The 15,194-nt window shown below is 36.1% G+C and overlaps 1 long non-coding RNA gene across 3 annotated transcripts in view; it reads left to right on the top strand.

Moving 5' to 3' along the window:
* The first annotated feature begins 1,105 nt into the window (after positions 1 to 1,105).
* LOC108053617 overlaps positions 1,106 to 15,194 on the top strand; it is a 38,608-nt gene continuing 24,519 nt past the window's right edge. For all 3 annotated transcript variants that reach the window (XR_006417639.1, XR_006417638.1, XR_006417637.1), the window contains exons 1-3: positions 1,106 to 1,602; positions 5,979 to 5,983; positions 13,461 to 13,525. This is a non-coding gene — a long non-coding RNA (uncharacterized LOC108053617). The remainder of the gene's footprint in view (positions 1,603 to 5,978; positions 5,984 to 13,460; positions 13,526 to 15,194) is intronic.

The raw sequence follows: 15,194 nt of genomic DNA, 5'->3' as shown, positions 1-15,194 counted from the left end.
GATCGATCTGCCTAATGTTAATTCATATTTAATGTGGGCTTTGTAGTGTTTGTTGTGGTTTGTTGGGGGATTTGGAAATTGGAACTGCTGGGGTGGAACTTCCAACGGGGAAGTTTGTGAGAACTACCACAGATGAAGGATGCACATATGGCAACTGACTGAATGAATGAACTAGCCCAAATATTAGCCAAAAATAAGATATTTTTTTTTCCGGTAATTAAAAAATATGTAATTTAAAGTTTAGAGTTTTTAATCTTTATTTTAACTTCAAAAAATAATTTTAAAATGGTTATTTCAAGCAATATTTGTAATGTGAATAAAGTCCTAAGCCCCTCTTTAACAAATGTCAATCTTCCCACTGTGCTTTGTTCTCAATGCCGTGGCACTTACAACAACAACAATAGTTAGTCCCCAACAGCAAAAGCAAACGCAACAACAATAAACAAGAACGTACTCTCTCGGTTATAATCTCTCTCTCTCTCCAGATATTTATTTACTTTGCGTTTCTCTCTTATCTCTTCCGCTCTCTTTGCGTTTGCCACGCATCATTGTGTTGTTGTTCGGCAGTGATGCCAATATATCAGCGGTATTAAGATATAAGGCTAATAAGAAAAAAGTTATGTTAAGTTAGTTAAGTATGAATTAATCAAACCGTATTCAGTATATAAGAGTAAAGTATATATATTAAATTATAAATGAGAACTGTTGAATTTTTTTCTCGGGGGTAACACGATGGTTTTGTTCCATTAAATAAAATAACAATATTTAATCATATAACAATAGAAACTTATAGTAACTAGTGAATACAAATTTTTTATATATTATATATATTATAGTAAGCCAAATATTTCAATTTTAATCGTATAATTTTATTTGAATTTCATAGGCTGTCCCAACCTTACGTCAAGGAATTTTATGATTATTAATACTATTGACATTTTAATTTTCATTTTTGATGTAAATTATTACTCACATACTTTTTCCCGCCAGAACTAGCTTTTTCCGAGCCAAAACCGTGGCAGCTCTGATGGTTGGGGTTGCTTTTGCTTTCTGGTTTTGCGCTGCAGCTGCTCCACTCGGACCGTTCGGTTTATTCGGTGTGCTCGGTTTGTGCCTTTCATTCGCTTCAAAATCTCGCGCTTGTGCGGTTGTGCGGAGCGGACGAGTTGGAAAAGAAAAACCAGCGGAGGTTCAATATTTTCTGTTCGGGCGCATTGTTTGAGGCTCGTTTGGAGAACTGCAGGCGTTCAAAACTCGGAATCGAAATCGAATAATATCCCACATCAAAATTTCCAATTCACAACGCTCGCAAGTCGAAAGTGAAATTCGTCGACGCAACGGTAAATCAAAGTCAACGCGATTTTTGTTCAATGAATGGAATAGCAACCAAACACAAATCCCGCTTAATTAATCAAATTCAATTGCAAATTATTGAAGCCGCTTAAAGTTTCTGATCGTAATAATTAGCATTGCAAAGCTGATGCTAAAGTGTTTAACAGTTTAACAAAAATAACAGGAAAATCGGTGATTTGGTGTGCAATAAGTTGAGAAAACCAGAAACCAAAACAGAGCCACAGATCCGGAGATTGCAGACGAAAGAAGGTACGAAATATATGTGAATTTTGGTCTGTCATAAAGGTATACACATTCGTGGAGTTTTCGGTTTCCCCACCCCCCCGAAAAGCAACAATAATGCGAGAGATGTGAGAGATCTAAGTACGAAACTCCAAAACGAAGTTTTTTTCTGTCGCAAACGAGAGAGGAAGAGAGATGGAGTGAGAGAGCTAGAGAGAGAGAGTTGTGCAGCATCAAGGATGCGAGTTTGAGAGTGTGTGTGTGTGCGTGTATGAGAACTTTTGCAATAATGTCCTTGGCAATAAATAGAAGTTGAGAGCGGCAAAACCATTGAAATCTGAGCACAAAAGAGTGGGAAATCACAAGAGGAGATTGAGTATTAAGGGATAAAAATAAAAGGATAAAATTTCAATTAAGGAAATCATGAATAGAAATGTGGAATTGGAGGGTTTGTGTTAAAATATGAAGGTTCTTCTATTACATATTTGTTAGGCTGACCTTATCTTAATGCTTGAGAGAACTTTTTTTTTCGAACCGAATAAATCCCATTTATTTCTTAAAGCCCAAAATTTAGCTTTAATGAAATTTAGGTAATGAAATCCTAGGTAGAATATCTAGTAAATTCAATCCTACAAACATGTTTACTTTCCTTAGTAACCTAATTATAGTTGCCCAGATGTTAGTAAACTCTTCTAAGAAGCTTGAAAAACGACACCTTTTTCATTTTGTTATGATAGTCCAATAATCAACAAATGATTTAATAAGTTTTAAATTACTAATTTTGTAACAAAGAAAGCTTCCCATATGGCGCTGAAATAATACCTAAACATTTTAACATTGTTAGCAATTTGCTAGTCATTATAAGCGATCTCAGCTGTTGCTGATTATTTCATTTAAAACAATATAAATTAATTCTGCCTTACATATTCGCCGAGTACATTGACATTAAGTATAAATTATTGTTTGAATTAATGTATAATCGTGTTTTATAATTAGTATTATATCACACTTTTTGACAAATGTTTACGTTCTCTCAAATTTCGCTAATCTCTCTTAAAACACTCCCGAGTGTTTATAAACAAAATTTTAATGCATCAGCCGGCAGATGAGATTATTTTTTAGTACGAGAGAAGCTCGCTCTAGACACCTGTTATTAAAAGTGAGGAAATCCATAGAGACATTGCTATTTTGTAAGGCATTTAATCTCATTGGACAAGTTTATGAACTTAAAATACCATTAGAACTGTGTTTCTAAAAACAACTATCGATTTTATGACCTTATGCCCTGAGTATCTACTCAAAGATTCTGGTCGAGGATAGACGTAAACGGATTTCGTATTCTAATTTTGTTTTTTGCCTCTGCCTTTCAAAGTCAAACATATTTCAAGAACAATCAATAGAGGAAAAACAAAGAAGAGAAGAACACAAGCCAGTGGGCGAATGAAACAAAACGAAGAACCAGACTAGGCCAATTTATAATGCCAGGCCATTTGCGATTCCAGCGATCGATAACGATCAGCGGCACTAAATGAAGATTAAAATCTGCTGGCTCACATTAAAGCTGACTAAACTCTTGTCACTCACGAAATCCGATTGAGATACCAGGCGGAAAAAAACATGCTGCAGTGAAATTTCTCGCCACACTCTCCCGTATCTTTCAGATACTTTCCTCAGTTGTTATGTTACCCTAGGGCCGGCTAATCAACGCGTGGTTGTCTCGGGTCTCCTAACCATTGTTATTAATCTTTTCGGTTCTGTTAATCATTGCCAGAGTGCTTGTCTTATTTTTTTCTTGGCCTGCATACAATTTGCAACACGTTTTGTGGGTTTTTGTTTTGCTTTTAGCTTTCCATTTCACTCAAGTGATGTTCTGTCTTCGCCCGCAGCCCCAAAAAAAACATTCATTTCTTGGGCTCCGAAACTCATCTTTCATTTCCATGAGAAGGTTATCGAATGATCTTTACATATCAGCATTCGAAAGTTTACTTTGGGTGCTAATTGGATTTGAGAAACGCAATTAATTAAATTCAAATGCTGAAGGCTGTGGGACTCAAATAATTTTAAAGGTTTTTGAAAGCTAAATGATTTGACTTCTTAGTTTTATAATTTTCTTTGAAAAGCGCCTAATGAAGATATTAGCAATTCTAAAGCACTTTGTTATTTATGGGACAGGGGAATGCAATTTGGTTCACTATCAAGAATGAGAATATCATCAGACTGTGTTTGCCAAACTGAAATTTCATATTTATAAATATTTACTTGACAAAGAACCAAAACTCATCAGCTTATGCAAATTCGAGGCAGAAAATTAAATGAATTTTTTTTTGTGCCGGCTTGTTCTGATGAAAGCCTGCTCAGAAATTCTAATGAAATTCACTCACAGTGACACAATTATGCGATGCCCTCAGGTGTGATTTCGTTGGGTTCCTACGCCAACTCGCAATTTGCATATGGATCTTCATATCTCTAACTCGGCCTGAGTGAAGTGTCATAAAAAAAGTAACCCACATTGGCCCCACAAGGGGTTTCCTAACGGACCCTAAAATGTTATTATTATAAGTATTTATTTTGTAGTTTTCTTTATTGTTTACCTTGTTTTGCGCAATTTTTTATGAAGTGAGCAAAACTTTTTGCGGCCTCGTCTCAAGAGAAGTCGAGTAAGTTTTGGGTCCGGGCGAATAAACAGCAATAAAAAAGCCGTTAGGTGACCCCAACCAACCCTCGAGGGGCCAAACCAATTTGCATGAAATGTGGCAATAAAGAAAAAGAAAAACTATCAAACTGAAAACGTTGAGTGTCTGTCAAGAACGAAAAAGCATGCCAGATGATATGTATCAGAAAAGTATATTAAAACAAAAGAGTGATCTTAAAGCATTAATACATTTGTTTAGATCCAATTAAATATTTACGCAGTTCCTTTCGATTGTGTAATATCCTATACTATTTTATGTTGTTTATTCTGAAACATAAACGGACCTACCCGAAGAATGTTTATTTTTTGGGTCATTGCCTCAATCTGATGTTCCTAAACTGAGTCGAGTACTTGAAATAATTTTAGCCCCTTAAGCAAACAAGAAATATTCCGTCCTTAGATACTCGACATTCAAGTATAAGCTGTTGAGTCTTAACACTCAAACGCACATGTCCCACAGTGCCTAAACACACACCCTCGTTATTATCAGAATAAACTGAAAACCTATAACTGAACCCATGTGCCAAAGTTCTATCTACCCAATAAAATTTTATATTGACGGTAATTTGATAGACTACCGTAACTAACAAAGAAAAAATACGATATTTGTAGTTAAGGATTGATTGAACTTGACTAATGCAGATAGCCACCGTCTTATCACTCAACTCTGCGGTACAAACACGTCAAAACCCCGATTACGATTAATGTAAATACGTCATTGATGAGAAATCAGGTTTGTTATCAAGTGAAATAAACCTGAAACAAACTGAAGAAAGCTGAAGGCATAGTGCTTGTGAACTTCCGAATAAATTGGGTGACAAATTTTATGATTCCGACGAATTTTAAGATGAATCCGGCGAGAAAACCCCAACAAAGTTGAAGAATCAAGCAGAAAGAGCAGGTGTCTCATAGAGATTGTCCGATCAGCTGATTATTCAACAAAAACTTGTGGGGAGAGACTCACGCAGAATACAAATTGCCGCTCTACACATTTATTTCTATTGTTAAATTTAGCATTTAGCATTGGGAGAGAAGTGCGTCACAATTCTCTGAGAATTTCTGTCGGAAAGATTGGCATATAGTAAACGTGGAGCACTTTTGTGTGTATGTATTTCTAGGGTTTCTTGATCTAGCCTAAGCTCAAACTACTGGAAAGAATCAGCTGATTTGTTTGCTATACGTCTCAAATGTGTTACTTCCGCTATTTCTCTCTCGTTTGTTCTGCCTCTGCCTCCTTTTTCCAGCCAGTCAATATTCTTATCACGGTCAATAATTATCAGTTCATAGTTTTCCTTATCGCTAGGCTTTAAAGCGATAAAAGAAACAGAAACATTTTGTTAATTGCTAGTAGCATGTGTCGCTGAGAAGAAATTTGTTGGCGAATATTTTATGCGGACCATGAAACTCGCTATGTAAATTGAGTGGTTTATTTGCATACAACATCTAAGCATGATTAGATAGATAAATGGGACAGATTAACCATTCAGTTGATAAACTCCTTTAAGATTAATGAAGGTTGGTGGGTCTCTATTCCATACACTCAGCAAGTGCATTTGTTCTAAGTTTAAATAAGCCCGTGACTCGTTAACAATAAGTCTCAAGCAAATAATGAAATTGGCATTTCCTTTAGCACTTGACTACATTGTTGAAACAATTAATCACATTTACTATAAACAAGATCTTAATTTCCCTTTTCCCTTTCTATTTGCAGTTTCGGTGAGTCAATCTGCCTATTCAACAGTGATTAAGTAAATTCCTTTAAATTGGGTAAGCAGTGAAATAGATTCAATACCAGTTGTAATAGAATGTTAAATCAGAATTTTCAATTTAATTGCCCTATATTTTGTTAAATGAGCTCCCTTGATTTCCTCCCACTCGTATAAATTCTATCACACAGATAACCTTCCTTGGGAGAATTTTCGAATGGCAAACAATAAAGTCTGCCTACGTCAGTTTCTATTTCAGTTGGGCCTAGCTTGACACCTTCAATTGAAATTGATTATGGAGACGACATCATCCACGCACTTATTTAATTAACAAAAGCACCACAAAAAAAACAAAGACTTTGACTTGACAACCAATTATGATTTAAAACGGTTAAATGTCTAAATCTCAATGTTAAGTGTAGATTTCTAGGAATTTCCCCCAATGCTAAACCGCAGATAATTTTGACAAGGAAAAGGAGACCTTCGATGGACTTTCCATGTTGAAAACACATATTTTCGTAGGCGGCATGCCATGATGAACTACCTCAAGTGCACTGCTGGTGTAGTGGGCAGAAACATAAGCAAAAGTCCAACAAGATTTGCGTGTTTGAGGCCAGCGCTTTTGTAGAAACATGCTCATGTAGTTATAATTGTCGCCAAGATCTTTGTTAGATTTTCTGGCTGCTTTTTAGATTCTGCCTTTGTAATCGAGACCACCACGCAAAAGACATTCAATCTGTTGACTCAATGAGAATTCGTTTTCTTTTTGTCATCGGAAATTGGGTCTTGGTCGTGAGAGAAACACGCACGGGGGCGTAACGCACTTGATGAGCAAACTCTGCGCCAAGTACTTTGGATATTTCGGTTTTCAATTTTATTCAATTCTCCGTTCTCGCACTACTCACTGTGTTGATATGTGGGTCAAGTCTAAATCGTTTGTTTTTTTCTGCATTAGAAAAAGTGAAATCGCAAAATGTTTTTAAAAGCTGTAATTAACTCTTAATTATCGACGCGTTGTTTGCTACTCTTTGATTTATTTTTCCGTCTCCGTTTCTGCTTCTCTCCCTCTTTCTAATTATCACTTACACTTTTGTCGCAAAATTCTTTGCAATTAGTCAACTTTTTTTTCTTGTTGCCGCTTGTGATTTGCATTTACATACCTCTTGTCGACCGATTAGATGTCGTAATTACTGTTTAATTATTTATTTATTTGTATTTTTTCTAATGTTAACACCTTGGCCAGATAATAATGCTGATTGGCATTGATTTTTGTCTAGACGGGGCGAGGAATAGTTCATTAGATGGGTGAAACTCGACAAAGAGTCGTTAAAAGTTTGTTTCAAACCCGAGACTGTTGCTGGGAGTTTTAAATAATTAAGAAACATCAGCATATCTTGTCTGCCCAACTAGTATTTGTTTCGAAAGTTCTTAAAAAATTTTATTTCATTTCATTATACTTATTTATGATTAGTTTTATGATGAAAAAGCAAATAAATCTTTTTTACTGAAAGATCTGAATAAAAGTCCTATGGCAACCTTTTTTCCTAAAGATTTATTAAATTTTCCTTGTATTATTTTCAAATTAGCATTAGCTACAGTGTCAGGCCCAAGTTTGTTTTTTAGCTTAGCTCAAAAGATTACACAACCTGCTCAAACACTCGACGAGGCGGTATCGATGGAGGAAAACCAGGTTGGGAGCCAGGTGAGGAGTAGGCTGCCCACTGGCAAACAAGAAAGAGACGCCTAATTAAGTTTTCCCCCTGCTTGGCAACGAAATTTGTCAAAGAATATGGAAATCGCGGCAAATTGAAAAACTTGTATATTTTAAGTCGGGTTTGTGGGCTTGCATCGATATGATTGAGTATATGGTATGGATTGAATTTTCTCAACAAGATTCCAGAAAATGTAATTGGTATTTTCAGACCTCAGAGAAACTTCTCCGAAGCCATGACTCAGCATTGTGATTTGATTAGCTGATTGTGTAAATGAACTCCATTCTACTTCGTTATCTCATTTTTTCATAATTAATTGAAGTTTTTAATTCACTTTTTTGGGGTAATAAATTAATTTTAATTATAACTGACAGAAATGGAAATGACGGTTAAGAAATGAAATGAAGTTCCTCGTCTGACCCAAACTTCAATTAAAAAGAAACCCAAAAAGTAAACGTTTTCATAATGTTTCATTTGCAGACATTACGTTTCATATTTATCAGGCTGTTATAAAAAGGTTTTGATATAGGGAAAATTAATAACTATATTAACTTATTAAGTGATGGTAGTCAAATATTTTTAAGTATTTGTATGTTAAAATGTTTTTCATAAATTCATAAAACATATTTTTTTAATCATCAAATAGAAGAAACACTTTTAATTTATAAAATTTTTACTCTAGAACGAACTAAAATTCAATTTTTTCTTATTCTAGAAAATGTATTTTCTATACCTCGTAGATTTTTGATTAATTGTAGGTTTCAGTATCAACTACTTAAAAATATTTTGTATATCTCTTTTCTTGAATCGCACTGTATTTTTACCTCCCGCTTCTTGCATACTCATCCATTAATTTTATGAAACGAGTGTTCCGTTAGCTTCTTTTTTAGTGCCCCACTCACTCCGGTGACCGCAAATACGATCATCACATTTCATCACCCACAAGAACCCAACCGCTTTCATCTCGCTGAAGATCTCTGACTAAGACTTCGGACTTGTATAAATGCCTCTGAGATTTTGCCATGACAACAACATCAGTGTATATCATTTACCGTTTAAAAAGGCAAAAAGAGGAAGATGTTTATGCACTTGAACGCCATAACAAAAGTTGGTTCTTCAACCGCAAAATAATGAGTTGCAACAGCACCAAAAAAAAAAAGGAAAAAAAGACCAGCAGAACAAAGACAAGCGCTTTCGGGCCCCCAGAATTTCATCATTTTCTTACCCGCAGACGGTGTCTTCGAGAAGCGTTTTGGGTCAAACTCAACCGCACCCGCTCGCCAATCGGCTCAGTGACTCCTTGGTCAACACAACCTCAACCCGCTGAGCCACTTGACGGCTGTCTGCATCCTGTGCTGGGCATATTGAGTTTCTGGGACCGGGCTAACAGCTGGGCGGAAAACCAGTTTAGATTTTAACTTGTACTACGGCAGCTGTAAACAATCAGAGCTAACTGCCTGCCAGGCACTCAGCCATGAAAAATGAATGATGATAATGATGGTCAAGTCAACTGTTTCCAGAAGGGGGAGAACTGAGTTCTCCACTTCACCCTGCCCCTCCGCAATTCTACCAGTCATTGACCAAAAGGCTCCTGGACTTCTTTTGGGATCCGGAGAAACTCGATTTTGTATCTACCCCAAAAGTGCGAGTATCTCAAAAGTCTGGCTCAAGTCTCGGTCGCAGTTCTCAGTACTCTGCCCTTTGCGACTCGCTCGTTTGGTTTATGGCCTCTCAGGTTGTGTGTTGTGTTGTGTATTTTTACACTATTTGTTTGTTGTCTATATGGAGGAGCCAAAACCGGTTGCCAGGTTCATAGGCGATGCTTTGTTGAAAGTCGCCTCAGTCTTTGGCTATAGCTTTTGTATATATCTCCCTCATTTACTGCTGCACTTCTAGTTTTGATTTGTTTGTGTTTTTCGCAAGCTCAGAATTTTTATTTGCAGTTGGTATTGTGGGGGTTATCAGTTGAAGATCGTGGTGCAGAATCGGTTATAACTTGTTCTGAGCGCAGGTCTGTTGTGATTGTGGGATGGTTAACCTCATCCAAAGTTTATTGACTTTGTCTCTTGTTGATTGGTTTTATTGTTTAAGGTTTAGTTTTTGAATTATTTCACTTCAGCCGCCAAACATCAACTACTCATGGTCCATGATCGCAACCTTTAGTTGAGCTGCGGCCTACTCTTTCATTTGGCTGTCAGCCAGTTAACGTATTCCTCATTCTGCAAGTTGCCATAAAATGACTTCAATTGCCAACTGTCAACTAGTGGGGAAACTGGTTAAACTTTTTGCAAAACTAAAATCAAAATTGTTTGACTGTTGCATTTGGTGCACATTTCTGCCGGTTTCTCTTTATGGCCAAGACAAGTTCTTGACACTCATCGAGCGCACGAAATGGTTGAGACGCCCACGGATACTCGTATACAGAAGTGTATCTGTGGGTAAAATATTTTAGCCATAAGTTGGCTACTTAAGCCGAAACATAGACTCAAAGAGAGATTTATTGAATCATACATTTGGTTTTGGTTGCAGCCGAGTGATTCGACAAACGCAGGAGCAATCAACGAAGCGTGCCACTTGAAAACATGCAATATCGCCAGTCCCCTTCAAAAATATACCCCTCTTTGGCCAAACGCATTCATTATTAGTTTGCCCACATAATAAATGATGTAAAAAGTAGGCGTACTCGCAATTCACCTCACCGATAGGCGTCAAAGTGGGTGGAAGTGGCGTTAAGGGGGCTGCAAAAGAAATTCAAACCATAAAATAATTACAAAAAAATAGTTTTTGCTGCGCACCATAATTTTTAACATTTATTTTCTTAAGATATTTTTTTTTGGCCAAAATGTGTTTTGGAAATTGCTGAAAGGCAGGCAACAAAGTGTTTTATTTCTTTACATTTTTCTTGCCTCTTTGGCAATCTTTTTTTGATTTCGTTGGTTGCTGGTAATGAGGAATCAAATACTTTGTTAATGATTGTGTTCATTTTACACACTTTGAGTCATTTCTTAAGTTGATTTTGCAAAAAAAAAGTATTGTGAAACACCAAAACTAGGGTTTTCTAAAAGAAAAAAGTAAAAAGAAAGTAGGATACAGTTTTTTTATCATTCTAAATAAAAAGAAGGAAACATACGAAAGAAATTTAAGCTTAGCTTTTAAAGACAACTTTGACAGCAAAATTATTTTACTCATGACAATATAAAATTTGTATTTCTTTTCTTTGCCATTAACATTGTCTTACTTCGTGAAATAAATTATAGAATTTGTATTTAAACAAAAGGGTATTAACAGTGCTTTATGCAGATTGAATGCCTCTCCTATCTCCATCAACATGAGTACCAGGTTGCACGTGCTTTGAACACCTTAGGATACCTTTTAGATGGTAGATAAGCCAGCGACAAATTTAACTACTGCCAGTCGCAGTTGTTGGCCGTTTTGGAAGCCAAGCCATAATCGTTTAGATGCTGTTTATTCCTCATAATGATCGTGCCCGCTAGATTTAGGGGATCGGTAGCCGGAGATTGAGATGGAGATGGAGGCAGTCACTACTGTGCGCAGGTAAATCAAGGTGTGTTGGGGCAACGGCAAAAGCTGACGGCTAAGCTAAACTACAAATCCGCACTTCACTCTCCATGGGGGCTGTACAATGTGTCTGGTGTCTTGGCCAAGCTGCTTTCGAGTATTTTACGTTAATTTACGCCAAAACTGTTGAGGAGATTTTCGCAGCAGTTGTTGTCTGCTTTCGGTTTCATTATGAGTGGAAAAATCATGCAATGGCCACGGCTTTTGGCTTGACTTTTCTCGGCCTGGCTTGGTGTTGCACACTTGGATTGCGAGTTGCAACACCCATTTTGTATCGTTACTCTGCGGTTAATCATATTTCTTTACATCTGTCTGTTGTTAAATTAGCAGCTGCGCTCAGACAGCATATTTTTTATTTGCAGGATACTTTAATACGCAAAACAGCTGAAAGAGATTTGTTTTTGTCGTTTGCATTTCATTTCGGGTTTTCCTCTTGTCTCTCTGGGGACTGTAGATAAGTGACGCTTCTCCTCGCACATTTTTTGTTGGGGTCTTTCTGGTTTTACGCGCTTTGCTGACTCTATGTGATTTTCCTAATTGGATTTTCCGTCTTGGCAAACACTGTTGCCATGTCTGCTTTGGGCTCGCTCTGATTTGGCATTGTCCAAAGTGTCAATTGGATTTGAGAACTGTTTCATAACAGATATCTTTCGGTGCAAGTGTGTAGGTAGTCTCCGAATGCCCAAATAATAGTATTAATTTAATGATCTTCACATTGTTGATTACGTCTTTGGTTGATGGCAATGATTTATTATTATTTTTATGACCAGCAGTTGGAGTGGCTCTACAATTAAATTTATTTGCTTGCCTTACTTTATGCGCACACTCAAACCGATAGAAATCCATTTGGTCGTCCATAAAATAGATTCAAAATCAAAATAAATTGAAACAGCTGCCGAGATGCTTGATCAGCGGAGCCATCTGATCTTTTTTTCGTGGCAATTTTTTCTTTGGCGCTTTCACTTGCCAATTTTGTTGTGATTTTTATGTGCCCACATTCACCGAACACAATAGTATATTTTTTATTATCCAGAGCTGTTTTCCGTAATGCAATACAATCTATTTAAATTCTAGCTTATCATTGTTTTTTTAATCATAAATAATGACAGGATATAACAAATTTATTGGGTATATTTTTTTGGGGGCTTGGTGGTTGCCTCTGCCAGCTGCATTCGCAACATAAACAATATGGGGAAACCAAGGAAGCTCAGTAAATATAAAATGAAAAATTGCCCAGACATGCAAATTATTAAACGAAACAAAACAAAATATATTGAATCTCCGACGTGATTCACAGCCAAGCAAACAAACCCCGGACCCAACACGATCCCAAGATTTGTGAGCCTTGCAAAATCTTTTCCCGTCCGTCGACACTTTCGATTTTTGCCATTCACAAGGAGGGGCAATATCTGCAGTAAAGCTCTTAATTTATTGTTTGTCTTTAGCTTTAAATTCGCTGAATTTATGTTTCTTAATCAGTTTCTGATAAACGTATTCATTGTGGGTTCACTTAAACTATTTTTATTGTATTTCTTTCATTGATAAAACATTTGCGGTATTTTAATTGCGGGTAAATAAATTGTGTTAGCTGTTAAATTTAAATGTTTGTCTGTATAATTTTAATTAACGACCTAAAAGCTTATGTTACATATTTAAATAAGAGCCTTTTTTTTATTTCATTACTTTTTATATTGCATTAAGTTCCTCCATTCTAATTAATTTATACCAAAGACGCATTAGGCACTCTTGTTTGATGTTATGAATAATGTAACGAATGTGATAACAAATTGGATTCCCGCATGCTATCAAGAACTGACTCACATATGAACGCCCCCAATTACTGATTAGGCAAGTTGGATTCCGCAGATTTGATTTACCCTTTCTTATCAGTTAAATATTTACGTTGCAGACACGCACCTCGATAAGGTGGAGATGGTATTAGGTATAAATAAAAGGAATTTACACTGGTTCCGTTGCATAATTTGAATGTGGGGTAATACTATTGTTTGATTTGGTTTATTTTGGGGACAGTAAAATTTGTAAAGAGATAAGATGGGGGTTTTCGGTGGGAACAGGGTCAAAATAGGAATGACATAAATGGGTCAAAAATTAAGGTGGAAAGAGATTAGTTATACTATTTTGTTGATTGATTAATTCCCAGTTCTTTTATATCAATATCAATTCTTATCTTTACAGAAATCTTTATGTTTGATAAGAACATATAGTGAGAAACTATTCATCACGAGCTTATATAATTTAAGGTAAACTTATGATACATTATATATTACATTTTTCTGTTACTTTCTTATTGATATAATATTGAACAAAGATTCTTGAACCATATTTTCCGCATCGCAGCATTTAGTTTTTATGCAAATAAACTGTCATACATTAAACTGCTTTTTAAGCTAAAGCAACTGCGCGATAATGAAATTCAAATGGCTGCGCAGTGAATAGCAAGTGGATTCATTCCAACTAGACTCATTTTTCTCAATCTGACATTATCTTGAGCGTCAAAAATGTATGCATAAATAATTGCAATTTATTGCATTTTTAGAAAATTCCTACAAATATTGAATTAAAAACGCATTTCTATGAAGTTTCTGGCGTCGCAATATGTTCTCAGACGATAATGAGGGAGCACAGCTTTGTTTATTGTTTTCTGACCATTTCTCGATATCATTTCGTGCATATTTCAATGTAAACTGCGAAACCAGCTGGAAACGAGCTGTTGCGATAAGGAATAAATGCCATTAATTGTTGTCGAACAAGGAAGAAATCACTTGTCGAAAAATTTGTCATACAATTTCCCGAAAATATTTCCGGAACGAATGAAACAACAATGAGTTGGCTGCTAATAATCATTATTAATATCTCGGGAAAAAACTCTTTGCTATCTCTACTACCTATAAAACATTTAAAATCTGAAAACTGATACTCTACATTATTTTGTTGTCACAAAGTTCTCGTTGCCTTCCACTTAAAATTGATACCTCTTTGTGATAAGATGTTTCGTAAAACAAAACCATAAAGCTACAAAAAACACAATCGATAAGTAGTCAAACAACAACCTTGTTGCTCAGCCATTTCCACACAAATTGCAAAGCGAAATCGATTTCGAATTACAAAATAATAAAGAACTGTAAATGGAGGTAATGAAATGGAATTCAACACGAGACGGATGATTTCATGATGCGTGAAAGTCAACCTCAGCCTTGTGCGGCTAGGAAGCGAAATAAATCGCAACAAACAAAGTGAAATGTAAACATCGTAAAATACGAATGAATGTGCATACATATGTGACTACAATAAAATCGAGCTAAACAAGAGCATTGAATGAGCCACTTTTCATGCTTGCCGCGCTAAACAAGATCGGTTTAAGAAACGAAAAACATCAAAAATAATGCCAATTTGAACTTATCTTAGATGGAGCGCTTCGCTTTTTTTTTATTCCTTTTTTGTTGAGATTTGGCTGTGTTTATGTAAAATGCTTCCATGTCAAGTTTGTTGAGCTTTTGTTGGCAAGGTTATTGCACACGAGAAGCGCTCGTAAAAAACAAAAGCATATATGTATATATATATATAAACAAACCGCAGAAGAATAAATTTAAAGGTAAAAACATGCGATAATTAAATATTTGATATGTCAGCTGGTCGGCAAACTACAAAAGTCGAAGGATTCGGAAAAAGAGGGTATAATAGATACCCGGCAAAGTTCTCAGACCGCACCCTCCAGCTGTGTGTTAAGTAAAGTGAAACTTCCGCAAATTCCCGGATCAAGAATTATCACAAGTGCAACGACCATAGATCGTTGCAGTTGCAGCCGCACTTATGGCCATCGAAATGCTGTCGGTGCATTTTAATCAAGTGCCAAGACAACACCTCCAATCCCAAGGCGACTCTTTGGCATTCGCCTGGCATTTGCATTTG

Source organism: Drosophila rhopaloa, unplaced genomic scaffold (genome assembly GCF_018152115.1).
Source record: "Drosophila rhopaloa isolate 14029-0021.01 unplaced genomic scaffold, ASM1815211v1 contig_2, whole genome shotgun sequence".
NCBI lineage: Eukaryota > Metazoa > Arthropoda > Insecta > Diptera > Drosophilidae > Drosophila > Drosophila rhopaloa.
This window is presented reverse-complemented; position numbering and strand designations above follow the sequence as displayed.